The 26339-nt window shown below is 45.1% G+C and overlaps 2 long non-coding RNA genes across 2 annotated transcripts; both read left to right on the forward strand.

Annotated features, from left to right (window-relative positions):
- Positions 1 to 1643: 1643 nt before the first annotated feature.
- On the forward strand, positions 1644 to 4823 carry LOC138242194 (uncharacterized). The gene is made up of 6 exons (XR_011191438.1): positions 1644 to 1898; positions 2282 to 2539; positions 2882 to 3139; positions 3523 to 3780; positions 4133 to 4390; positions 4774 to 4823. It is a non-coding gene; the product is annotated as an uncharacterized lncRNA (long non-coding RNA).
- Positions 4820 to 21837, forward strand: LOC107079103 (uncharacterized). Its single transcript, XR_011191437.1, has 16 exons — positions 4820 to 5031; positions 5384 to 5641; positions 6025 to 6282; positions 6635 to 6892; positions 7276 to 7533; positions 7886 to 8143; positions 8527 to 8784; positions 9127 to 9384; positions 9792 to 10049; positions 10397 to 10654; positions 11077 to 11334; positions 11677 to 11934; positions 18113 to 18373; positions 18776 to 19033; positions 19770 to 19855; positions 20749 to 21837. It is a non-coding gene; the product is annotated as an uncharacterized lncRNA (long non-coding RNA).
- Positions 21838 to 26339: the final 4502 nt, after the last annotated feature.

Consider the following 26339-nt stretch of genomic DNA (forward strand, 5'->3'; position numbering starts at 1 on the left):
CATTCTTAGAACAGTATTTATAGTATGGATTCTACAATTCAACAAAGGCATACATACTGTACTTTGTAAACATTCATCCATTACTTTTGTGAAAGTCCATGACAACCACAACTTCTCCTGAAATGCAACAAAAACAACAATAGCTTTAACTTCAACCACAGCACCAACCACAACTCAAGCAAAAACCCACCCGCAACATCTATAGTCACACCCGTGAGAAGTACAACAGTGCCAACTACAAACAAAACAACTTTGTTTTAAAAAAAAGTTAACCAATATCACAAGTTCACTGATGTACAGGAGATTCAATGCATCTTCTGAAAAGTCAATAATGTGAACAATTCTCTTCCATCAACTTTCCCCCTTTTTGCTTTCAGCACCTGGTCCCATTACCAATTTAACTGCAAGTAACATCACCACAAGTTCCCTGCTTCTGAGCTGGACAGCTCCATCTGGAAATGTAGGGAGCTACAGAGTTGAAGTCAGTGGACCGACTGCTCAGTCTCTGACAGTGAGCACTTCATCAGTTCAGATCACTGGGCTGAGCCCTGGAAGCAATTACTCCCTGCAAGTTGTTGCCGTAGCTGCAGACAATGTTACTGTTGGGTCTCCAGTCTCCATCACAACATTTACAGGTGAGTGCAGGAAGTTCAACGTGAGGAATTTTAAATTCACATCTAATTCTCAGTCATTAACTCACTTTCAAGAATGTCAATATCTGGAATTCTGAAACTGAATTGTCATATTTTAATTGATAGAGATGCATAAGAAAACCATCTGATGATAGTACCTATTATTTCATATCGATCTTTGCTCTTATCATTTATCTTTCTTCATATTAACTAAATTCATGTTAAATAATGCTTTCGTTAAATATGTAAACGCTTGTGAAATCTGTCTGCCTTAGAAAATGCCTTACGGTTCATGTTGCATTTTTTTACAGCCAAGCAAGGTTATCAATTTTTAAGTAGATATCTTGTGTAGCGTCAAAAAGTTCCCAAACCCTGCATCTGTCAATATAATTTTCTTCTCTCATTTAGTGCCTGGTCCCATCACCACTTTGACTGCAAGTAACATCACCACAACTTCCCTGCTTCTGAGCTGGACAGCTCCATCTGGAAATGTAGGGAGCTACAGAGTTGAAGTCAGTGGACCGACTGCTCAGTCTCTGACAGTGAGCACTTCATCAGTTCAGATCACTGGGCTGAGCCCTGGAAGCAATTACTCCCTGCAAGTTGTTGCTGTAGCTGCAGACAATGTTACTGTTGGGTCTCCAGTCTCCATCACAACATTTACAGGTGAGTGCAGGAAGTTTAAAGTGAAGAAAGTTAAATCACATCCAAAGTTCAGTCATTCATTTTAAGTAATATTAGCCACCTGCATCCCGAGGAATCAGTTTAATGTTGTTAATGTACTACATACCTGTAGAAATGCATAAGAGAAGAGTTTGAGAAAAAGCCTTATTATCTGATTTAATTTTGCTGTTATATCTTGTCTGATGTTAAATAATGCTTTAAGCTTAACTTAGCAGTTTATACTGTACCTCAAACAACATAACTATGTTTTTGCAGATATCTTCTGTTAAATTTAAATGCTCATCAGTCGTTATTCTTCCATTTATCATCCTTATTTTCATTCAGTTCCTGGTCTCATCACCAATTTGACTGCACGTAACATCACCACAAGTTCCCTGCTTCTGAGCTGGACAGCACCATCTGGAAATGTAGGGAGCTACAGAGTTGAAGTCAGTGGACTGACTGCTCAGTCTCTGACAGTGAGCACTTCATCAGTTGAGATCAGTGGGCTGAGCCCTGGAAGCAATTACTCCCTGCAGGTTGTTGCTGTAGCTGCAGACAATGTTACTGTTGGGGCTCCAGTCTCCATCACAACATTTACAAGTGAGTGCAGGAAATTCAACACGAGGAATTTAAAATTCACATCTAAATCTAAGTCATTAACTCACTTTCAATAATGTCAGTTTCTGGAATTCTAAAATGTTAATGTCATGTAATTGTTCTTTGATAGAGATGAATAAGAAAATCATATCGATCTTTGCTCTTATCATTTATCTTTCTTCATATTAACTAAATTCATGTTAAATAATGCTTTCGATAAATTTGTCAACGCTTGTGAAATCTGTCTGCCTTAGAAAATGCCTTACGGTTTATGTTGCATTTTTTACAGCCAAGCAACGTTATCAATTTTTAAGTAGATATCTTGTGCAGTGTCAAAAAGTTCTCAAATCCTGCATCTGTCAATATATCTTTCTTCTCTCATTTAGTGCTTGGTCCCATCACCAATTTGACTGCAAGTAACATCACCACAACTTCCCTGCTTCTGAGCTGGACAGCTCTATCTGGAAATGCAGGGAGCTACAGAGTTGAAGTCAGTGGACCGACTGCTCAGTCTCTGACTGTGAGCACATCATCAGTTCAGATCACTGGGCTAATCCCTGGAAGCAATTACTCCCTGCAAGTTATTGTTGTAGCTGCAAACAATGTTACTGTTGGGGATCCAGTGTCCATCAGAACATTTACAGGTGAGTTCAGGAAGTTTAAAGTGAAGAATGTTAAATCACATCCAAAGTTCAGTCATTCATTTTAAGTAATATTAGCCACCTGGATTCCGAGAAATCATTTTAATGTTGTTAATATACTACATACCTGTAGAAATGCATAAGAGAAGAGTTTGAGAAAAGGCCTTATTATCTGATTTAATTTTGCTGTTGTACCTTGACTGATGTTAAATAATGCTTTAAGCTTAACTTAGCAGTTTATACTGTACCTCAAACAACATAACTATGTTTTTGCAGATATCTTCTGTTAAATTTAAATGTTCATCAGTCGTTATTCTTCCATTTATCATCCTTATTTTCATTCAGTTCCTGGTCTCATTACCAATTTGACTGCACGTAACATCACCACAAGTTCCCTGCTTCTGAGCTGGACAGCTCCATCTGGAAATGTAGGGAACTACAGAGTTGAAGTCAGTGGACCGACTGCTCAGTCTCTGACAGTGAGCACTTCATCAGTTGAGATCAGTGGGCTGAGCCCTGGAAGCAATTACTCCCTGCAAGTTGTTGCCGTAGCTGCAGACCACGTTACTGTTGGGGCTCCAGTCTCCATCACAATAGTTACAGGTGAGTGCAGGAATTTCAACGTGAGGAATTTTAAATTCAGATCCAAATCTCAGTCATTAACTCACTTTCAATAATATCAGTTTCTGGAATTCTAAAATGTTAATGTCATGTAATTGTTCTTTGATAGAGATGAATAAGAAAATCATATCGATCTTTGCTCTTATCATTTATCTTTCTTCATATTAACTAAATTCATGTTAAATAATGCTTTCGATAAATTTGTCAACGCTTGTGAAATCTGACTGCCTTAGAAAATGCCTTACGGTTTATGTTGCATTTTTTACAGCCAAGCAACGTTATCAATTTTTAAGTAGATATCTTGTGTAGTGTCAAAAAGTTCTCAAATCCTGCATCTGTCAATATATCTTTCTTCTTACATTTAGTGCTTGGTCCCATCACCAATTTGACTGCAAGTAACATCACCACAACTTCCCTGCTTCTGAGCTGGACAGCTCTATCTGGAAATGCAGGGAGCTACAGAGTTGAAGTCAGTGGACCGACTGCTCAGTCTCTGACTGTGAGCACATCATCAGTTCAGATCACTGGGCTAATCCCTGGAAGCAATTACTCCCTGCAAGTTATTGTTGTAGCTGCAAACAATGTTACTGTTGGGGATCCAGTGTCCATCAGAACATTTACAGGTGAGTTCAGGAAGTTTAAAGTGAAGAATGTTAAATCACATCCAAAGTTCGGTCATTCATTTTAAGTAATATTAGCCACCTGGATTCCGAGAAATCATTTAAATGTTGTTAATGTACTACATATTGTACTGTACCTGTAGAAATGCATAAGAGAAGAGTTTGAGAAAAAGCCTTATTATCTGATTTAGTTTTGCTGTTGTATCTTGACTGATGTTAAATAATGCTTTAAGCTTAACTTAGCAGTTTATACTGTATCTCAAACAACATAACTATGTTTTTGCAGATATCTTCTGTTAAATTTAAATGTTCATCAGTCGTTATTCTTCAATTTATCATCTTTATTTTCACTCAGTTCCTGGTCTCATCACCAATTTGACTGCACGTAACATCACCACAAGTTCCCTGCTTCTGAGCTGGACAGCTCCATCTGGAAATGTAGGGAGCTACAGAGTTGAAGTCAGTGGACCGACTGCTCAGTCTCTGACAGTGAGCACTTCATCAGTTGAGATCAGTGGGCTGAGCCCTGGAAGCAATTACTCCCTGCAAGTTGTTGCTGTAGCTGCAGACCACGTTACTGTTGGGTCTCCAGTCTCCATCACAACATTTACAAGTGAGTGCAGGAAGTTCAACGTGAGGAATTTTAAATTCAGATCCAAATCTCAGTCATTAACTCACTTTCAATAATATCAGTTTCTGGAATTCTAAAATGTTAATGTCATGTAATTGTTCTTTGATAGAGATGAATAAGAAAATCATATCGATCTTTGCTCTTATCATTTATCTTTCTTCATATTAACTAAATTCATGTTAAATAATGCTTTCGATAAATTTGTCAACGCTTGTGAAATCTGACTGCCTTAGAAAATGCCTTACGGTTTATGTTGCATTTTTTACAGCCAAGCAACGTTATCAATTTTTAAGTAGATATCTTGTGTAGTGTCAAAAAGTTCTCAAATCCTGCATCTGTCAATATATCTTTCTTCTTACATTTAGTGCTTGGTCCCATCACCAATTTGACTGCAAGTAACATCACCACAACTTCCTTGCTTCTGAGCTGGACAGCTCTATCTGGAAATGCAGGGAGCTACAGAGTTGAAGTCAGTGGACCGACTGCTCAGTCTCTGACTGTGAGCACATCATCAGTTCAGATCACTGGGCTAATCCCTGGAAGCAATTACTCCCTGCAAGTTATTGTTGTAGCTGCAAACAATGTTACTGTTGGGGATCCAGTGTCCATCAGAACATTTACAGGTGAGTTCAGGAAGTTTAAAGTGAAGAATGTTAAATCACATCCAAAGTTCGGTCATTCATTTTAAGTAATATTAGCCACCTGGATTCCGAGAAATCATTTAAATGTTGTTAATGTACTACATATTGTACTGTACCTGTAGAAATGCATAAGAGAAGAGTTTGAGAAAAAGCCTTATTATCTGATTTAGTTTTGCTGTTGTATCTTGACTGATGTTAAATAATGCTTTAAGCTTAACTTAGCAGTTTATACTGTATCTCAAACAACATAACTATGTTTTTGCAGATATCTTCTGTTAAATTTAAATGTTCATCAGTCGTTATTCTTCAATTTATCATCTTTATTTTCACTCAGTTCCTGGTCTCATCACCAATTTGACTGCACGTAACATCACCACAAGTTCCCTGCTTCTGAGCTGGACAGCTCCATCTGGAAATGTAGGGAGCTACAGAGTTGAAGTCAGTGGACCGACTGCTCAGTCTCTGACAGTGAGCACTTCATCAGTTGAGATCAGTGGGCTGAGCCCTGGAAGCAATTACTCCCTGCAAGTTGTTGCTGTAGCTGCAGACCACGTTACTGTTGGGTCTCCAGTCTCCATCACAACATTTACAAGTGAGTGCAGGAAGTTCAACGTGAGGAATTTTAAATTCAGATCCAAATCTCAGTCATTAACTCACTTTCAATAATATCAGTTTCTGGAATTCTAAAATGTTAATGTCATGTAATTGTTCTTTGATAGAGATGAATAAGAAAATCATATCGATCTTTGCTCTTATCATTTATCTTTCTTCATATTAACTAAATTCATGTTAAATAATGCTTTCGATAAATTTGTCAACGCTTGTGAAATCTGACTGCCTTAGAAAATGCCTTACGGTTTATGTTGCATTTTTTACAGCCAAGCAACGTTATCAATTTTTAAGTAGATATCTTGTGTAGTGTCAAAAAGTTCTCAAATCCTGCATCTGTCAATATATCTTTCTTCTTACATTTAGTGCTTGGTCCCATCACCAATTTGACTGCAAGTAACATCACCACAACTTCCCTGCTTCTGAGCTGGACAGCTCTATCTGGAAATGCAGGGAGCTACAGAGTTGAAGTCAGTGGACCGACTGCTCAGTCTCTGACTGTGAGCACATCATCAGTTCAGATCACTGGGCTAATCCCTGGAAGCAATTACTCCCTGCAAGTTATTGTTGTAGCTGCAAACAATGTTACTGTTGGGGATCCAGTGTCCATCAGAACATTTACAGGTGAGTTCAGGAAGTTTAAAGTGAAGAATGTTAAATCACATCCAAAGTTCGGTCATTCATTTTAAGTAATATTAGCCACCTGGATTCCGAGAAATCATTTAAATGTTGTTAATGTACTACATATTGTACTGTACCTGTAGAAATGCATAAGAGAAGAGTTTGAGAAAAAGCCTTATTATCTGATTTAGTTTTGCTGTTGTATCTTGACTGATGTTAAATAATGCTTTAAGCTTAACTTAGCAGTTTATACTGTATCTCAAACAACATAACTATGTTTTTGCAGATATCTTCTGTTAAATTTAAATGTTCATCAGTCGTTATTCTTCAATTTATCATCTTTATTTTCACTCAGTTCCTGGTCTCATCACCAATTTGACTGCACGTAACATCACCACAAGTTCCCTGCTTCTGAGCTGGACAGCTCCATCTGGAAATGTAGGGAGCTACAGAGTTGAAGTCAGTGGACCGACTGCTCAGTCTCTGACAGTGAGCACTTCATCAGTTGAGATCAGTGGGCTGAGCCCTGGAAGCAATTACTCCCTGCAAGTTGTTGCTGTAGCTGCAGACCACGTTACTGTTGGGTCTCCAGTCTCCATCACAACATTTACAAGTGAGTGCAGGAAGTTCAACGTGAGGAATTTTAAATTCAGATCCAAATCTCAGTCATTAACTCACTTTCAATAATATCAGTTTCTGGAATTCTAAAATGTTAATGTCATGTAATTGTTCTTTGATAGAGATGAATAAGAAAATCATATCGATCTTTGCTCTTATCATTTATCTTTCTTCATATTAACTAAATTCATGTTAAATAATGCTTTCGATAAATTTGTCAACGCTTGTGAAATCTGACTGCCTTAGAAAATGCCTTACGGTTTATGTTGCATTTTTTACAGCCAAGCAACGTTATCAATTTTTAAGTAGATATCTTGTGTAGTGTCAAAAAGTTCTCAAATCCTGCATCTGTCAATATATCTTTCTTCTTACATTTAGTGCTTGGTCCCATCACCAATTTGACTGCAAGTAACATCACCACAACTTCCCTGCTTCTGAGCTGGACAGCTCTATCTGGAAATGCAGGGAGCTACAGAGTTGAAGTCAGTGGACCGACTGCTCAGTCTCTGACTGTGAGCACATCATCAGTTCAGATCACTGGGCTAATCCCTGGAAGCAATTACTCCCTGCAAGTTATTGTTGTAGCTGCAAACAATGTTACTGTTGGGGATCCAGTGTCCATCAGAACATTTACAGGTGAGTTCAGGAAGTTTAAAGTGAAGAATGTTAAATCACATCCAAAGTTCGGTCATTCATTTTAAGTAATATTAGCCACCTGGATTCCGAGAAATCATTTAAATGTTGTTAATGTACTACATATTGTACTGTACCTGTAGAAATGCATAAGAGAAGAGTTTGAGAAAAAGCCTTATTATCTGATTTAGTTTTGCTGTTGTATCTTGACTGATGTTAAATAATGCTTTAAGCTTAACTTAGCAGTTTATACTGTATCTCAAACAACATAACTATGTTTTTGCAGATATCTTCTGTTAAATTTAAATGTTCATCAGTCGTTATTCTTCAATTTATCATCTTTATTTTCACTCAGTTCCTGGTCTCATCACCAATTTGACTGCACGTAACATCACCACAAGTTCCCTGCTTCTGAGCTGGACAGCTCCATCTGGAAATGTAGGGAGCTACAGAGTTGAAGTCAGTGGACCGACTGCTCAGTCTCTGACAGTGAGCACTTCATCAGTTGAGATCAGTGGGCTGAGCCCTGGAAGCAATTACTCCCTGCAAGTTGTTGCTGTAGCTGCAGACCACGTTACTGTTGGGTCTCCAGTCTCCATCACAACATTTACAAGTGAGTGCAGGAAGTTCAACGTGAGGAATTTTAAATTCAGATCCAAATCTCAGTCATTAACTCACTTTCAATAATATCAGTTTCTGGAATTCTAAAATGTTAATGTCATGTAATTGTTCTTTGATAGAGATGAATAAGAAAATCATATCGATCTTTGCTCTTATCATTTATCTTTCTTCATATTAACTAAATTCATGTTAAATAATGCTTTCGATAAATTTGTCAACGCTTGTGAAATCTGACTGCCTTAGAAAATGCCTTACGGTTTATGTTGCATTTTTTACAGCCAAGCAACGTTATCAATTTTTAAGTAGATATCTTGTGTAGTGTCAAAAAGTTCTCAAATCCTGCATCTGTCAATATATCTTTCTTCTCTCATTTAGTGCTTGGTCCCATCACCAATTTGACTGCAAGTAACATCACCACAACTTCCCTGCTTCTGAGCTGGACAGCTCTATCTGGAAATGCAGGGAGCTACAGAGTTGAAGTCAGTGGACCGACTGCTCAGTCTCTGACTGTGAGCACATCATCAGTTCAGATCACTGGGCTAATCCCTGGAAGTAATTACTCCCTGCAAGTTATTGTTGTAGCTGCAAACAATGTTACTGTTGGGGATCCAGTGTCCATCAGAACATTTACAGGTGAGTTCAGGAAGTTTAAAGTGAAGAATGTTAAATCACATCCAAAGTTCAGTCATTCATTTTAAGTAATATTAGCCACCTGGATTCCGAGAAATCATTTTAATGTTGTTAATGTACTACATACCTGTAGAAATGCATAAGAGAAGAGTTTGAGAAAAGGCCTTATTATCTGATTTAATTTTGCTGTTGTACCTTGACTGATGTTAAATAATGCTTTAAGCTTAACTTAGCAGTTTAAACTGTACCTTAAACAACAAAACTATGTTTTTGCAGATATCTTCTGTTAAATTTAAATGTTCATCAGTCGTTATTCTTCCATTTATCATCCTTATTTTCATTCAGTTCCTGGTCTCATCACCAATTTGACTGCACGTAACATCACCACAAGTTCCCTGCTTCTGAGCTGGACAGCTCCATCTGGAAATGTAGGGAGCTACAGAGTTGAAGTCAGTGGACCGACTGCTCAGTCTCTGACAGTGAGCACTTCATCAGTTGAGATCAGTGGGCTGAGCCCTGGAAGCAATTACTCCCTGCAAGTTGTTGCTGTAGCTGCAGACCACGTTACTGTTGGGGCTCCAGTCTCCATCACAATAGTTACAGGTGAGTGCAGGAATTTCAACATGAGGAATTTTAAATTCACATCCAAATCTCAGTCATTAACTCACTTTCAATAATGTCAGTTTCTGGAATTCTAAAATGTTAATGTCATGTAATTGTTCTTTGTTAGAGATGAATAAGAAAACCATCTGAGGATAGTACCTATTTTTCATATTGATCTTTGCTCTTATCATTTATCTTTCTTCATATTAACTAAATTTATGTTAAATAATGCTTTCGATAAATTTGTCAACGCTTGTGAAATCTGACTGCCTTAGAAAATGCCTTACGGTTTATGTTGCATTTTTTACAGCCAAGCAACGTTATCAATTTTTAAGTAGATATCTTGTGTAGTGTCTAAAAGTTCTCAAATCCTGCATCTGTCAGTATATCTTTCTTCTTACATTTAGTGCTTGGTCCCATCACCAATTTGACTGCAAGTAACATCACCACAACTTCCCTGCTTCTGAGCTGGACAGCTCTATCTGGAAATGCAGGGAGCTACAGAGTTGAAGTCAGTGGACCGACTGCTCAGTCTCTGACTGTGAGCACATCATCAGTTCAGATCATTGGGCTAATCCCTGGAAGCAATTACTCCCTGCAAGTTATTGTTGTAGCTGCAAACAATGTTACTGTTGGGGATCCAGTGTCCATCAGAACATTTACAGGTGAGTTCAGGAAGTTTAAAGTGAAGAATGTTAAATCACATCCAAAGTTCGGTCATTCATTTTAAGTAATATTAGCCACCTGGATTCTGAGAAATCATTTTAATGTTGTTAATGTACTACATACTGTACCTGTAGAAATGCATAAGAGAAGAGTTTGAGAAAAAGCCTTATTATCTGATTTAGTTTTGCTGTTGTATCTTGACTGATGTTAAATAATGCTTTAAGCTTAACTTAGCAGTTTATACTGTATCTCAAACAACATAACTATGTTTTTGCAGATATCTTCTGTTAAATTTAAATGTTCATCAGTCATTATTTTTCAATTTATCATCCTTATTTTCATTCAGTTCCTGGTCTCATCACCAATTTGACTGCACGTAACATCACCACAACTTCCCTGCTTCTGAGCTGGACAGCTCCATCTGGAAATGTAGGGAGCTACAGAGTTGAAGTCAGTGGACCGACTGCTCAGTCTCTGACAGTGAGCACTTCATCAGTTCAGATCAGTGGGCTGAGCCCTGGAAGCAATTACTCCCTGCAAGTTGTTGCCGTAGCTGCAGACAATGTTACTGTTGGGGCTCCAGTCTCCATCACAACATTTACAGGTGAGTGCAGGATGTTCAACACGAGGAATTTTAAATTCACATCTAAATCTAAGTCATTAACTCACTTTCAATAATGTCAGTTTCTGGAATTCTAAAATGTTAATGTCATGTACTGTAATTGTTCTTTGATAGAGATGATTAAGAAAACCATCTGAGGATAGTACCTATTTTTCACATTGATCTTTGCTCTTATCATTTATCTTTCTTCATATTAACTAAATTCATGTTAAATAATGCTTTTGTTAAATACTGTATGTAAATGCTTACGAAATCTGACTGTCTTAGAAAATGCCTTACGGTTTACAGTATGTTGCATTTTTTACAGCCAAGGAACGTTATCACTTTTTAAGTAGATATCTTGTGTAGTGTCAAAAAGTTCTCAAATCCTGCATCTGTCAGTATATCTTTCTTCTCTCATTTAGTGCTTGGTCCCATCACCAATTTGACTGCAAGTAACATCACCACAACTTCCCTGCTTCTGAGCTGGACAGCTCTATCTGGAAATGCAGGGAGCTACAGAGTTGAAGTCAGTGGACCGACTGCTCAGTCTCTGACTGTGAACACATCATCAGTTCAGATCACTGGGCTAATCCCTGGAAGCAATTACTCCCTGCAAGTTATTGCTGTAGCTGCAAACAATGTTAATGTTGGGGATCCAGTGTCCATCAGAACATTTACAGGTGAGTTCAGGAAGTTTAAAGTGAAGAATGTTAAATCACATCCAAAGTTCAGTCATTCATTTTAAGTAATATTAGCCACCTGGATTCCGAGAAATCATTTTAATGTTGTTAATGTACTACATACCTGTAGAAATGCATAAGAGAAGAGTTTGAGAAAAGGCCTTATTATCTGATTTAATTTTGCTGTTGTACCTTCACTGATGTTAAATAATGCTTTAAGCTTAACTTAGCAGTTTATACTGTACCTTAAACAACATAACTATGTATTTGCAGATTTCTTCTGTTAAATTTAAATGTTCATCAGTCGTTATTCTTCAATTTATCATCCTTATTTTCATTCAGTTCCTGGTCTCATCACCAATTTGACTGCACGTAACATCACCACAAGTTCCCTGCTTCTGAGCTGGACAGCACCATCTGGAAATGTAGGGAGCTACAGAGTTGAAGTCAGTGGACCGACTGCTCAGTCTCTGACAGTGAGCACTTCATCAGTTGAGATCAGTGGGCTGAGCCCTGGAAGCAATTACTCCCTGCAAGTTGTTGCTGTAGCTGCAGACCACGTTACTGTTGGGGCTCCAGTCTCCATCACAACATTTACAAGTGAGTGCAGGAAATTCAACACGAGGAATTTAAAATTCACATCTAAATCTAAGTCATTAACTCACTTTCAATAATGTCAGTTTCTGGAATTCTAAAATGTTAATGTCATGTAATTGTGCTTTGATAGAGATGAATAAGAAAATCATATCGATCTTTGTGTCACGATTATAGTTCCCCCTCCTTAAGGGTGCTCCAGCCCTTTCACTTAAGACTTCATTCTCTGCACCTGTTTCCCATTCCCTGCCCACCTTAAAAGCCAGGCGCTGACGCTCATCCGGGCTCTGCATCTGATTTCCATTTCGTGCGAGTCCGGGACCAGGAAGCGCCTGGTCCCGTTCAGGTTTTAACCTCTGTTCCTGTTCCCCGTTCCCCGTCCGCCGGTTCCGTCCCGGCCTTCGTGGTTTTTAATTCTTTGTTCTGATGGATCTCCTGGTTTTGGACTTACTCATGTGTTTTTGGATACTCTAAGGATTACTCTTTGGGATTGTTCGCCTCGGCCACACCTCCCCCGTGCACCAGCGCACCTTGGACACGCCCCCCTGTCTTCAGCCCCGTTTTCCTGCATGACGTTTCCCCAGTGTTTCCCCACTCCGTCGGACTGTGTCGTCCGGAAAGAACTGTTCGTTACACCTTGCTCTTATCATTGATATTTCTTCATATTGTAGCGTATTGCAGGTTCTTTCTCAGAACTAAAGAACAGTGGAGACGCGATTAACCAAGCACTGGCTTTATTTTACAACCACACCAAAACCAAACACAGGATCTACACACACATGAGGAGACTGACGAACACGTACACACATTTAGGGTGGTAATTACCTAACAACACACTCTACTTTTACAGGACTACACAGGGCACTAGAATTACTAGGACATTATTTACACAGGCAGGGTCAGCCGCTGGTCATCGTGCTGACCCTCAGACTCTTCCCGGCTACCACTCCCAGCATGCCCAGCGGTACTACGAGCGCCTAGGGGCGCTTCCTCCTCACCACCAGGCGAGGGCGTTACACTGCCCCCACCTGAAGCGTCTGGCGTCTCGCCGACGTCGAACACCCCCCTCAGGCTGTACTCGTATTCGGCCAACTGCTGCGGAACCCTGCGTGAGCGGCCGCTGCGCCGCGGTGACGGCTGGCGATCCACGGACGCCCCACTATCGGCCGGCTCCGGCCCCGGCTGCTCCTCTGGAGCCTCCCCACACGGCTCCTCCTCCCGGGCCCGGTAGGGGGCCAGGCGGTCTCGGTGCAGGACCACCACTCTCCCCCGTGTTCGCAACCGGACACGGTAGCAGACCTCGCCCACCACCCCGAGTACCTCAGCGGGCCCCTCCCACGACGGCGCCAGCTTAGGACTGAGGCCTTTGCGGCGCCGCGGGTTGTACACCCAAACCGAGTCCCCGGGCTGGAAGGCAGGCCCCCTGCAGCGCAGGTCGTAGTACCGCTTCTGCCGGACCCCCGCCTGTGTCAGGTGGGTCCGTGCAAAGCTGTGCACCCGCTGCATCCGCTGCCGCAGGTCCCACTCGTAGTCCGGTCCAGCCGGCGGTGCCGACCCGTCTCCGGGCGGCGGGCCGAAGACCAGGTCCACCGGTGTTCGCATTTCCCGGCCCAGCATGAGCGAGGCCGGGGTGCACCCGGTGGATTCCTGGACCGCGGTCCTGTACGCCCAGAGCGCAAGGGGGAGGTGGCGGTCCCAGTCCCGTTGGTGCCGGGACACCAGGGTGGCCAGCTGGGTGGCGAGCGTCCGATTAAACCGCTCTACCAACCCGTCGCTCTGGGGATGCAGCGGGGTGGTCCGCGTCTTAGTAATCCCCAGGCGCTGGCACACCCTGGCGAAGACCTGGGACTCGAAGTTACGCCCCTGGTCACTGTGTAACTCCTCCGGCACCCCCAGCCTGGCAAACATCCCCTCCAGCAGTGCATCGGCCACCGTGGGGGCACTCTGGTCCGGGAGGGCGTAGGCCTCCGGCCACTTCGTAAAGTAATCCATAGCCACCAAGACGTAGCGGCTCCCGGCCTCGGTGCGCGGAAACGGGCCCAAAACGTCCACTCCCACCCGCTCCATAGGAGCCCCCACCTGGTGTTGTTGGAGGGGGGCCCGAGAGCGCTCGGGGGGACCCTTCTGCGCCACGCACACCGCACACGTTCGGCAGTACCGATCCACGTCCCGGTGGCAAAGACCCCAATAAAAATGGCCTCGGAGACGCTGCAGGGTTTTTTTACCGCCGAAGTGCCCCACACCCGGTTGGCCGTGCACCGCTCGGAGCACCGCCCCGCGGAGCGACCGAGGCACCACTAGCTGCCACCGTACCTCGCCACTGGAGGGTACCCGCCACCCCCGGCGCAGCACCCCGTCCTTTACCTCCAAGGCCTCCCACAGGGCGCAGAGGGCCTTGACGGACTTCGGGTGCGGGGCGAGCTCCTCTCGTGTAGGCCGCACTCCTGCTGCCCTCCAGCGGAGCACCGGGCCCACGTCAGGATCAGCTGCCTGACGCTGCGCCAGGTCTGGCAGGCCCACCCCCAGCGGCCCCTCCCGGGCCGTGGCCGCGGCGCTCACCCCCGCCACGGTGCGGACAGCCTCCTCACGCTGCTCCCGCCGGGCGCAGTGATGGCAGTCCGCGGCCTCGCAGGGGCGTCGCGAGAGAGCGTCGGCATTGAGATGGCGAGACCCCGCACGGTGCACGACAGTGAAGTCGTACTCCTGCAGGATCTCTATCCATCGCGCCATCTGTCCCTCTGGCTCCTTAAAGTGGAGCAGCCAGGTGAGGGACGCATGGTCGGTCCTCAACCGGAACCGGGTCCCGAACAGGTACGGCCTGAAATGGTGGACCGCCGCCATCACCGCCAGCAGCTCGCGACGGGTCACGCAGTAGTTCCGCTCAGGCCTAGTCAGAGCCCGACTGTAGTAAGCCACTACGCGCTCCCCATCCGGCCCCTCCTGCGCCAACACCGCCCCCACCCCCGAGTCACTCGCGTCGGTGTCGAGAATATACGGCAACCGCGGGTCGGGGTAGGCCAGCACGGGGGCCCCCACCAGAGCTTCGCGCAACCGGCCAAAGGCAGTCTCACAGCCCGAGTCCCAGTCAAAACGGCGGCCCTTGTCGGTGAGGCGGTGCAGCGGGGCGGCGATGCTGGCAAAGTCCCGGACGAACCTCCGATAGTACGAGGCCAACCCCAGAAAGCTGCGGAGCTCCGCGACGGTGCGTGGAGTCGGCCAGCCCCTCACTGCAGCGACCTTACCTGGGTCCGTAGCCACCCCTCGCGGTCCAACAACATGTCCCAGGAAGGTCACCTCCCGCCGCAGGAGCTCGCACTTGCGGGGGTTGAGCCTCAGGCCAGCACGGCGGATGCAGGCCAGCACCGCCTGGAGGTTCGTCAAGGCCTGGTCGAAACTCCGTGCATGAACCAGCAGATCGTCCAGATATAACACGCACTGGTTCCGCGGGACCGATGCCAGCACCCTCTCCATCAGCCTCTCGAACGTCGCCGGGGCATTGCACAGGCCAAAAGGCATGACAGTAAACTGCCAGAGGCCCTGGCCGATGGAAAAGGCCGTCTTCGGGCGAGCATCGGGAGCAAGCGGTACCTGCCAGTAGCCGCAGCGGAGGTCCAGGGAGCTGAACCAGGTCGACCCGGTGATGTAGTCCAGGGCGTCATCTATCCTCGGCAGGGGGTAGGAATCTTTCCGGGTGACCTCATTCAGCTTGCGGTAGTTGACGCAGAACCTCCACGAGCCGTCTTTTTTTTTAACCAGTACGGCTGGCGCCGACCACGGGCTCGCGGAGGGCTCAATCACCCCCGCTGCGGCCATCTCCCGGATCTTTTCCTCGGCGGCGGTCCGCTTGGCGTGGACCATGCGTCCTGGTGGGATGCGGATGGGCCGAGCGTCGCCGGTGTTGATCTCGTGTTGGACCAGGGCAGTGCGGGTGCAGTCCTCATCCCTCGCCGCAAAGAGGTCTTCGTTCTGGGCGAGTAGCTCCTGGAGCCGCTGCCGCTGGTCCTGATCGAGGCCCTCGCAGCTCCGCTGGAAGAGGTCCTCAACGGCACGCTTCGCTTCCACGCAACGCTCGGCCCCCGCCGCCGCCTTGTCTGGCCCCCCGGCCGACTCAGGGGCAGGATCCGGCACGCTCGCTCCCCGGCTCGCAGGCCTGGTCTGCCCCGGCGACTGACGCCGCCGCCGCCGCCGCTGCCTCTTGTTCCCCCGGCTCTGGCAAGCCCGCGTCCCTCGGCCTTCGCCGGACCTGCCCTCCACCAGGTGCAGTCGCTCCCCCTGCCACACCAACTCCTGCCGGTCCAAGTCCAACCTGGCCCCCACTCGCTGCAGTAGGTCCAGCCCCAGAATGCAGTCCTCCTGGATGGGTGCAAGGTAGCAGGGGTGGCGCACCGTCGCTGCACCCAGACGGAAGGCAAGCACCCGTTTCCCCCGGACTGCAGCGAGCTGTCCCGTCACGGTCCTCAGCCGCAGGCTGGAGGCCTCCCATCCTGGGGGGTTGGTGCCCTCGGTGTCGGGGAGAACGCCCGGCCGAAGTAGGGTCACTGATGAACCGGTGTCGAGTAGGGCCAGGCAGGGTTGGTCCTCAATCCGGCAGTGGAGGTACAGGCCCCGGCTACAGCCGACTCGCCCCACGGTGGCGTGAGGGGCGCCGGTTTTTACAGCGCTCTCCGGAGCGGGGGTTGAGGTGTTCAAGGGCGGCCTTCCCCGCGCTGAGCCGCCCCGTTCCCGTTTCCCGACGCCGATCGAGCGAGGTTCGGGTGCCCGGCAGAACCGGGCTCGGTGTCCTCTTTTCCCGCAGCGGTCGCAAATCAGCGTGCGGGGCTGTTCCGCGGCGGTCGCTGCACGGGCTGGCTCCTCTTCCCCCTCGCTGGATTCCTCCGTCGCCGCCTCGGTCAGCCGGCAGGGCGCACTGCATCTGCTGGCGCTGCCAGTCACCCCGAACACTACCTCAGCCCGTGTAGCAAGGGCCAAGGCCTGCTCCAGCGATGTTGGCGCGGCCAGCTGCACGTGGCGCCGCAGCTCCTCGGGCGAGAGGGCCTTGAGAAAGGCCTGGAGAGCCATCTCCCGCTGCGCCTCCCGGGGGAAAGTTGGGTATCCTCGGCGGGCGAGGAACATGACATCCGCGGCGACCGGGCCCAGTCGCTCTCCTGGTCGGCGCCGCCGCAGGGCCAGCCTCTCCCGCATCAAGTCCGGCGCCTCCTCTACACCGAAGCGCAGCTGGAGGGCTGCTGCCAGCGCCGTGTAGTCGCCTCTGTCCTCCTCCGGGACGTCCAGGAGCACCTGGCAGGCCGCTCCTTCCAGCGCCGCCGCTAGGTGGCCGGCCATCTCTGCCCGGCTCCAGCCATTCGTCCGGGCCGCGAGCTGGAACTGCGCCTCATAGGTCTCCCAAGGCGCCTCACCATCGTAGCGACCTGGTCGCACCCGCGCCGATGGGTGTGGGAATCGCTGATCGGCTCCGGCAGGGAGGGCATCCTCTCTCCGGGGCGGCCGCCCCAATTCTACTGGCGGGACCACTACTGGGTAGCCCTGGTAAGGGCTGTGGCCACCTGTCGCACCCAGGAGTTGCTCAGGCTCCCTATGTGCGCCGCCGATGGGTTCTGCGTCTTCCAGCGTCAGCCGGCGCTTTATGGAATCGGGTAGTGTCTGCCACGAGTTGTTCATTCTGCCCGCTTCTGACACCAATGTAGCGTATTGCAGGTTCTTTCTCAGAACTAAAGAACAGTGGAGACGCGATTAACCAAGCACTGGCTTTATTTTACAACCACACCAAAACCAAACACAGGATCTACACACACATGAGGAGACTGACGAACACGTACACACATTTAGGGTGGTAATTACCTAACAACACACTCTACTTTTACAGGACTACACAGGGCACTAGAATTACTAGGACATTATTTACACAGGCAGGGTCAGCCGCTGGTCATCGTGCTGACCCTCAGACTCTTCCCGGCTACCACTCCCAGCATGCCCAGCGGTACTACGAGCGCCTAGGGGCGCTTCCTCCTCACCACCAGGCGAGGGCGTTACAATATTAACTAAATTCACGTTAAATAATGCTTTCTTTAAATATGTCAACGCTTGTGAAATCTGACTGTCTTAGAAAATGCCTTACGGTTCTTGTGTAGCATCAAAAAGTTCTCAAATCCTGCGTCTGTCAATATATCTTTCTTCTCTCATTTAGTGCCTGGTCCCATCACCAAATTGACTGCAAGTAACATCACCACAAGTTCCCTGCTTCTGAGCTGGACAGCTCCATCTGGAAATGCAGGGAGCTACTATAGAGTTGAAGTCAGTGGACCAACTGCTCAGTCTCTGACTGTGAGCACATCATCAGTTCAGATCACTGGGCTGACCCCTGGAAGCAATTACTCCCTGCAAGTTATTGTTGTAGCTGCAAACAATGTTAATGTTGGGGCTCCAGTGTCCATCACAATATTTACAGGTGAGTGCAGTATGTCGGAAATGAGGAACTTTAATTCAGATCCTAAGCTGAATCACATTTTAAGTATTAAATCAAACAAATTATTTGGCATCATTGTATTATTTAATCTGTTAAATCTAAACTGAAATAGGTCAGAGAGGTATCTGAGTTAATCGCATCTTCAATTGAAACTTGTTTTCATATTCCATCTTAATTTTTCTTCAGTAATTGTCTATCATATGAAAGTTTAGAAGAATATCACAGATTTTATTAAGCTTTGACATGTCTTACATCAATACCTTGCATGTTGTCAAGCAGGTTAAAGGTTAAGAACACAATTTCTAATATTCTGAATGATATCTTCTGTAAAGTCAGTAACACGAACAATTTTGTCCAAAAATATTGCCCCTTTCTTTCATTCAGTGCCTGGTTCCATCACCAATTTGACTGCAAGTAACATCACCACAAGTTCCCTGCTTCTGAGCTGGACAGCTCCATCTGGAAATGTAGGGAGCTACAGAGTTGAAGTCAGTGGACCGACTGCTCAGACTCTTACAGTGAGCACTTCATCAGTTGAGATCACTGGGCTGAGCCCTGGAAGCAATTACTCCCTGCAAGTTGTTGCTGTAGCTGCAGACAGTGTTACTGTTGGGGCTCCTGTTTCAGTCACAGTATTAACAAGTAAGTGGCATTAAGTAGTGTTTATAACTCTTTTTTTTTATATATTGTGTACATATTACAAAACCAATGAAACCTCTAAATTTTTTTAAATGTTTTCCGATAAAGGAGAAAGAAATACAACTACACATTTTTTGCCAAAGTGCAAGTTAATATTAGCATGCATGTGAACCATTGTTTTGTGATTTTGAAGTACAACCAAATAAACAATAAAATTGTTGGTCATTCATAAGAAAGCAGGAAAGAAGGCTAATTAAACCGGCTGTAATGACAGAAATCATTTGACCACCTGAACACCACACCAGCAATAGTACAATAGTACTTCTTTCCATAAGAACAATCTCAGCAAATGAATGGAACTAAGCAGGATTTAAAGCCATCTTGTTCTACTCCCAATGTAGATAAGTATCCTGCCTGAATCTCAGACAGTAACTTGGGAATCATCATTGATCAGGACTATTTGTGGGGCTGCACAGCCTCGTTCTTCTTTTTAACATCATCCGGCACAGAGGAGTCAGTTTATCTTCACAGTATGCTAAAATCATAACTGGCAAAAGACGTCGAGGTAGCCAAGTGTTCATGACGGTGAGGATTAATGATGCTCCAAGCAAATTTCTTGTCCCAGGGCAGTTGGAGAGGGATAGATACTGTATGCTACATTATTATATTTGTCATCGCATCTTTACTGTTTGGATGATTAAATCTTTTAATTTGTTTTACCCCTTATTTATATTTACAGGATTTCCAGTTACAGCAAGACTACAGCTGTTAGTCCAGAGTTCCACCCAAATTAATTATAGTGAACAAAACATCTTCCTACAGGAGGTAGGTTCACAGTATTCAGATTTCCTCTTTGTTTCTTACTGGGATGTTATCCAGTCCTGTTTATGAACATAAGAAAGGTTACAAACAAAAGGAGCACATTCAGCTCATCTAGATCATTGGGTTTCTTGTACAGTATGATTGATTTCAGGATCTCATCCAGCCATTTTCTGACAAATGCAAGGGTATGAGTTCCAATAAAAAAAGACTGGGCCGTTTTTTATCCACACTCCCACAACCCTCTGTGTAAAAAGTGCAAATACTAGTGCTGCAACCCTTTTTAAGAACAGAGGCAGTAATAACAAATGTGTCCACAATACAGTATCTCAAAACATAACCTTGAGATATTCAACATATTACAATAGATACTGTAAGTAATATAATTTCAAAAATCCTAAATTACATTAATGACTCGCAGAGAGGGGCTAAAAGCTGTTAAATCTGGTGATGAGATTTGATACCTGTTAGGACACAGATAGCACTGAGCTGAAGTTTTGTATTTAAAATGACAGTATTACTTCAAACCATAGAAAGCAGAGCATTTAAATCTTCAGTACAAGTGACAAAGTTATGCATCAACATTGCCTTGAACTAGCTTCATTAGTTCTATTTAAAATACTTTTCACAGAAATTTCTAGCTTTTGTTTTTATAGTGACTTGCTTACTATTATATTTATTTAGAGGTTCACAAAAAGGAAATACATAAAATGTTATGTAAATATAGAATGCTATATACAGTAGCAATGTTATGTTACAAAACCAACAACACTGTCTAACATTAAACCAAAATATTTTCTCAGTTCCAGTAAACACACATTTTATGTTAAATACATTGATTTTAGTTAAAACAGCTTCATGACAAACTCACTAATGTATGTTATTAAAATGTTTTGCAGCTTAACACAATCATTCAGAAATATGTGGACGCCCTGAAGTTTAACATAACTGTCAAAGGAATTAGAAGAAAGAATTAAGATCACAACTTAAAATATTCTAAAGGAGGAAATGCAAGGTATTTCAGACTATTATAAGATAGTAAGCTTAAACATATAATATTGAACTCTTATCTCATAAAATTCTGGTTTCAGAATTTTTATGTTGCTGCTGTTGGACAGAATAATTAAATGTGACAGATTGTTTTGAATTGCTGTGTCACAATAAAAGCATTGCAAAACAGTGTAAGTGATAGACTTAAGTGTTTAATGTTTAAGTGTTTAGTTGGTGTCAGGATTGAATTCATCATAGAAAGATTTTTTAATAATGGAAAAAAGCTTAAAAACGTTTATACTGTACCATTTTTGAAAATAGTTTTGTATGGTTTAATATAATCTGTTTGCCTGGTTCTTTTGTTCGTTTCCTGTATACTCGAGTATAGTATCTCGAGTTGCTGCAGAAACGCTGGACTCTGTAAACTATTGGTAATGCACACCTCACCCATACAGTATATGTCATATGTTGTGCTTGTTTAAAACAATGTTTATCTCAAATTTTTATAATACAACATTACCATTCCAGTTTAAAGAAGCTATTTAGAGACAACAGGTTGGCTACCTACTGTAGATCAGTATTGTTTTCTCATTTTCACAGTCGTCCTCCAAACCATCCTGTAATTCTGCTTTTTGTTTTGTCCCATCTTCACAGACATGGTTTAGTCAGAATCAGCTTGCAAACCACATTTGAATAACAAAAGGGACACATTTTTTCTCTCTAAATTTAAATATATATTTAAGTTGTGAATCAAAAATGTAAAAATAAAAATCCTGTATTTTTAATTGAATTTGTTTTTGCTGAATGAGTTGTAATTTCTTAAATTGTGGATATATTTAAGCTTTATTTTTCCTTAATTTATCATCCATGACCGTTCTAGTGATGGAAATGAGCTTTTAGATAATGCACGTTTTCACAATACATCTAATATCATGCTTTATTTTTATATTATATTAATATGTGACCTTTCCCTGTTGAATAAATAGACAACACATTTATGTTCTGTTTTGAACATATTGTTCTGTATCTGTTTTGGTCTGAATATGCACATTTCCTGCATGTCATAGTAGCCTCTTTTCATATGTGAGATCTAAATATTCCATCTCAATTGAACAAGAGAGCACAAATTGAATACCTTTATTCCCCAAGTATTTGAACATGTCATTGTCCTCTTGTTTAATGCCCAAACCATTGTTAATTGCTCCTAGTTTAAAAACCCGTTTGTTTTCATTTCTTAATCGGAGCTCACTGAGTAAGGTTTAAATCAGATATCCCTAGTCTAGTCTAACCAGAATGATTATCACAGTACCGTTATCACAAAAATAGACCACTTAAAATGCCAATGCTAGCACGATGCATGTACCAAAGGCTACAGGAGGGGAGACAGGAAGTGGCTTGGACTACCAGAGTGCAGTATCTAATTAGACTAGGTCTCCGGGCTTGAAGGTGGGACCTCTGCAAATCATGTCATAGTGCCGCTTTTGCCAGATCCCCGCCGGTGTAAAGCTGTACATCTGCTGCAGGTCCAAGGCATAGTCCAAGCTGGCTGGTGGCGCAGGGTCATCCCCGGGCGGTGACCCGAAGGCCAGGTCTATTGTAGTGTGGATCTCCCTCCCCAGCATCAGGGACACCGGGGTGCACCCAGAGGACTCCTGGACAATAGTCCGGTAGGCCCAGAGCACTAGGGGAAGGTGACAGTCCTAGTCACGTTGGTGCCGGGAGACCAGGTGGCCATTGTTTGGTTGAATCACTCAACCAATCAATCCCTCTGGGTCTGCATCTTTTTAACGAAAACCTGGGACTCTAAGTTGCAGCCCTGTTCGCTGTGCAGCTCCTCAGGGACACCCAGCCTGACACAAATCCTAGGAGGGCATCAACCACAGTGGAGGTGCTTTCGTCCGGCAAGGTATAGGCCTCTGACCACTTCATGAAATAGTCCATGGCCACCAGGATGTGGCAGTTTCTGGCATTGGTGCATGGGAAAGGGCCCATGATGTCTTCCCCACTCGCTCCATGGGGGCCCCCACCTGGTGTTGCTGTAGGGGAGCCTGGGAATGCTCTGGTAGGCCCTTCTCTGCCAGGCACACCACGCAGGTCCTACTGTACAGTACCATTCCAGGTCCCAGTGGCAATGGCCCCGGAGTCACCGCAGAGTCTTGGCTGAGCCGAAGTGCCCCACTCCCAGCTACCCATGCACAGCCTCGCGGAGCGGCAGCAGCACGACCAACTGCCACCAGACTTCACTGCTGGAGGGTACCCACCAACCCCAGTGCAACAACAAGTCCCTGACCTCCAAAGTCTGCCACAAGGAGCAGAGGGCCTTGACGGCCTTGAGGTGAGGGGCGAGGTCCTCCCGCGTGGGCCGTGTCCCTGCCGCCTTCCAACGAAGTACTGGCCTGATGTCGGGGTCGGCCCCCTGCTGCCATGCCAAGTCTGCGAGATCCACACCCAGTGACCCCTCAAGGGTCATTGCCACAGCACTCACCTCCATCCCGGCGAGGTTCGCCTCCTCTCACTGTTCCTGCTGAGACCAGTACCGACAGTCCACCACCTCGCAGGTTCACCACAATAGTGCGTCAGCATTTCGGCAGTGTGTCCTGTCCTGGTGCTCGACGGTGAAATCGTACTCTTGTAGGATCTCCAACCACCTTACCATCTGGTCCTCCAGCTCCTTAAAGCTGAGAAGTCAAGACAGGGATGCGTGATCTATCTGGATCCTGAACCTGGTCCCATAGGGTTAGGCCCAGAAATTCCGGATAGTGAGCACCACCACCAGCAGCTCCCACTGGGTCACACAATAACTCCACTCAACTCGGCTCAGTGCCTGGCTGAAATAGGCCACGACCTTCTCACCATCCGGCCCCTCCTGCACTAACACTGCACCCACCCCAGAGTCACCAGCATCGGTGTCAAGGACATAAGGCAGCGCCGGGTCCTGGTAGGCCAGGTCAGGAGCCTGCATGAGTGCCTTGCGGAGTTGGCGGAAAGCCCCATCACAGTTCGAGTCCTACTCGAAACGCTGGCCCATCTCCCTACACTACCATCCCTGATGAACCTCTGGTAATAGGACATGAGGCTGAGGAAACTGCAGAGCTCTGCTACGTTCTAGGGCACCGGCCAGTCTCTAACCACCGCAACCTTACCTGGGTCTGTGGCAACCCCGTTTGGCCCGATAACGTGGCCCAGGTAGGCCACCTCCCGCCTCAGCAGCTTCTTGGGGTTGAGCTTCAGCCTGGCGTGAAAATTTCCACGTTCTGTCCTTCTTACGGGCCGGGACAGCCAGGGCTGACAACGGGCTGCTGGACGGTTCTATCAGCCCCATCGCCACTACCTCTCAGCTCCTCGGCTGCAGCGCGCTTTGCGTGGGCCATGCACCGGGACAGAATCCAAATGGCCCGAGCGTCGCCGGTATCGATGGCGTGCTGAACGAGGGTCATCCGCAAGCTGTCCTCGTCTCTTGCTGCGAACAGATCCTCGTTCTCGGCGATAAGCGCTTATAACTACTACTGCTGGTCCCGGGTGAGACCAGCGCAGCTGCGCCGCAGCAGGTCCCCGATGGTAAGCTTGGTCCAGGGGAACGGGGACCTTGGTATCAATCAAGGCCAGGCAAGGCTTGTTCTCAATCCGGCAGGGGAGGTACAGGCTCCAGCTGTGGCCGATCCGTCCCTCAGTGGCATGAACGGGGCAGGCGTATCTCCGCCGCCTCCCCGCCACCGCAGCCACGCAGGTGGTCTCTTCCTTCTCGCTGGAGTTTTCGGATGCACTCTCCACTGCCCGGCGCGGAGCACTCTTCCTGCCGGAGCTGCCGGCTCCCCCGAACACAACCTCAGCCCACATGACTAGGGCCAGGGTCTGTCCGAGGGCAACCGGTGCAGCCCAGTGCACATGCTATCGCAACCCCTCCTGCGCCGAGGCCCTGAGATGGGGGCCATCTCTGTCTGCCCTTGGCAATTGATCCCAGACTGTCTGGTAGCTGCTAAAGCATCCGGTGTGCGCGCTACGATATTCAAAATATTCATAGTTTCATAACCCCAGAAGCTTTCACTTATCACGTGGGTGTTTTAATTATACTGCTAATGAACTACTAAAATTAACAGGGCTGCAGATACACTATTAACTTTTTCAAGCAATTCCTTTCAATGGAGCAAAAGCATGTTCATAAGGTTTTCATGTTTCTCAGGTGCACACCCTCCGTGTTAAAAAAATGCATGAACCATATTTGAAATACCTGAAGTCATATGTGACATGCCTTTTGAGAAAAAACAAATCACCGTTTGGAAGCTTCAAACAAGAAATTCCTGCCTCTTCAAACATATCAGATATCAGTGCTGTATACTTCCTGAAGTGGCAAGATGAGCATTGTTACAGCAGTCTTTCTGAAGTGACAATGTCTAGCAAAACCAAAGCAATGCTTTATTTTATTTTATTTATTTTCATTAATCTCCATTTGGCTGTTGGACAAACAACAACAGGTAGAGTACAACCTTGAGATTTGTATAGATTAGTTTCACCATTCAACCAAGATGAGTACAGTTTATTATGGAGAAATGTACATACAATTGTTGACTACATTCTTGTTTCTAGAGCTCAATGACAACTTAAAAACTGTAGTAAAGCCATTACTGATTATCCTTATTTCCAGAGGACAAGCAAAATATTTTAGTAAAAAACTAATTTTAGTATATTTATTTTCAGCAAAACAGATGAATGTAAGATATGAGCTTTACTTTTATTTAAGTTAGAAAATATATAAATCAAAACTAAGTATTTAGTAGTATTTAGAAACTTTCAACCTACTTTGCATGGAAGTTAGTGTCGATGCCATTTTTTGAAGATCAGGGATAATTTAAACATGAACTAAATAAAACTAAATAATAATTTATGAACGTTTAAATGATGTGTACAACATAAAATACGTGCATTCCTTTTTTATGTATACTGAAGTATTGTATAAGAGTAGCGAATAATTGAAAAAACAGAGATCTTTACACCAATTTACATTGCAAGTACAAAACATAATAAAAAAAATCACTTATATACCCCCTATTTTCTGAGTAATCCAAAACATAATACTTAGGATAGTAGGAATATATTTTCTTTTTTTTTTCTCGGGCACAAGCAGCAAACCTAAATAGACGAAAATGTATTTACAACATCAAGACACAATGGGTTAATTGCTACGAACAGAAAGCAGTGCACTAACTAGAGTTCAACCCGTGGTTAGCACGCAGCTCCGAGCTACTGTAGTCCAAAATTAGTCCGCTGCAACGCAATAAACCTCTTCTCAATTGCAACAGACCTAAGGAACAGCTGCTTACCTCTAGATGTTACTGATGTAGGTAATTAATTTAAAACAACTCTTCATATGGATCAAGCAATTTAGTAGCTTACTAAGCAGAAAAATGGATCACATTAGAATGTTCAAAGAAATATCGTAGAAATAGTATCATTACTAACGAAATTATGCTTCAAAATTTATTAAATTAAAATATTATAATAT

This window comes from Lepisosteus oculatus, chromosome 13 (assembly GCF_040954835.1).
Source record: "Lepisosteus oculatus isolate fLepOcu1 chromosome 13, fLepOcu1.hap2, whole genome shotgun sequence".
Lineage (NCBI taxonomy): Eukaryota > Metazoa > Chordata > Actinopteri > Semionotiformes > Lepisosteidae > Lepisosteus > Lepisosteus oculatus.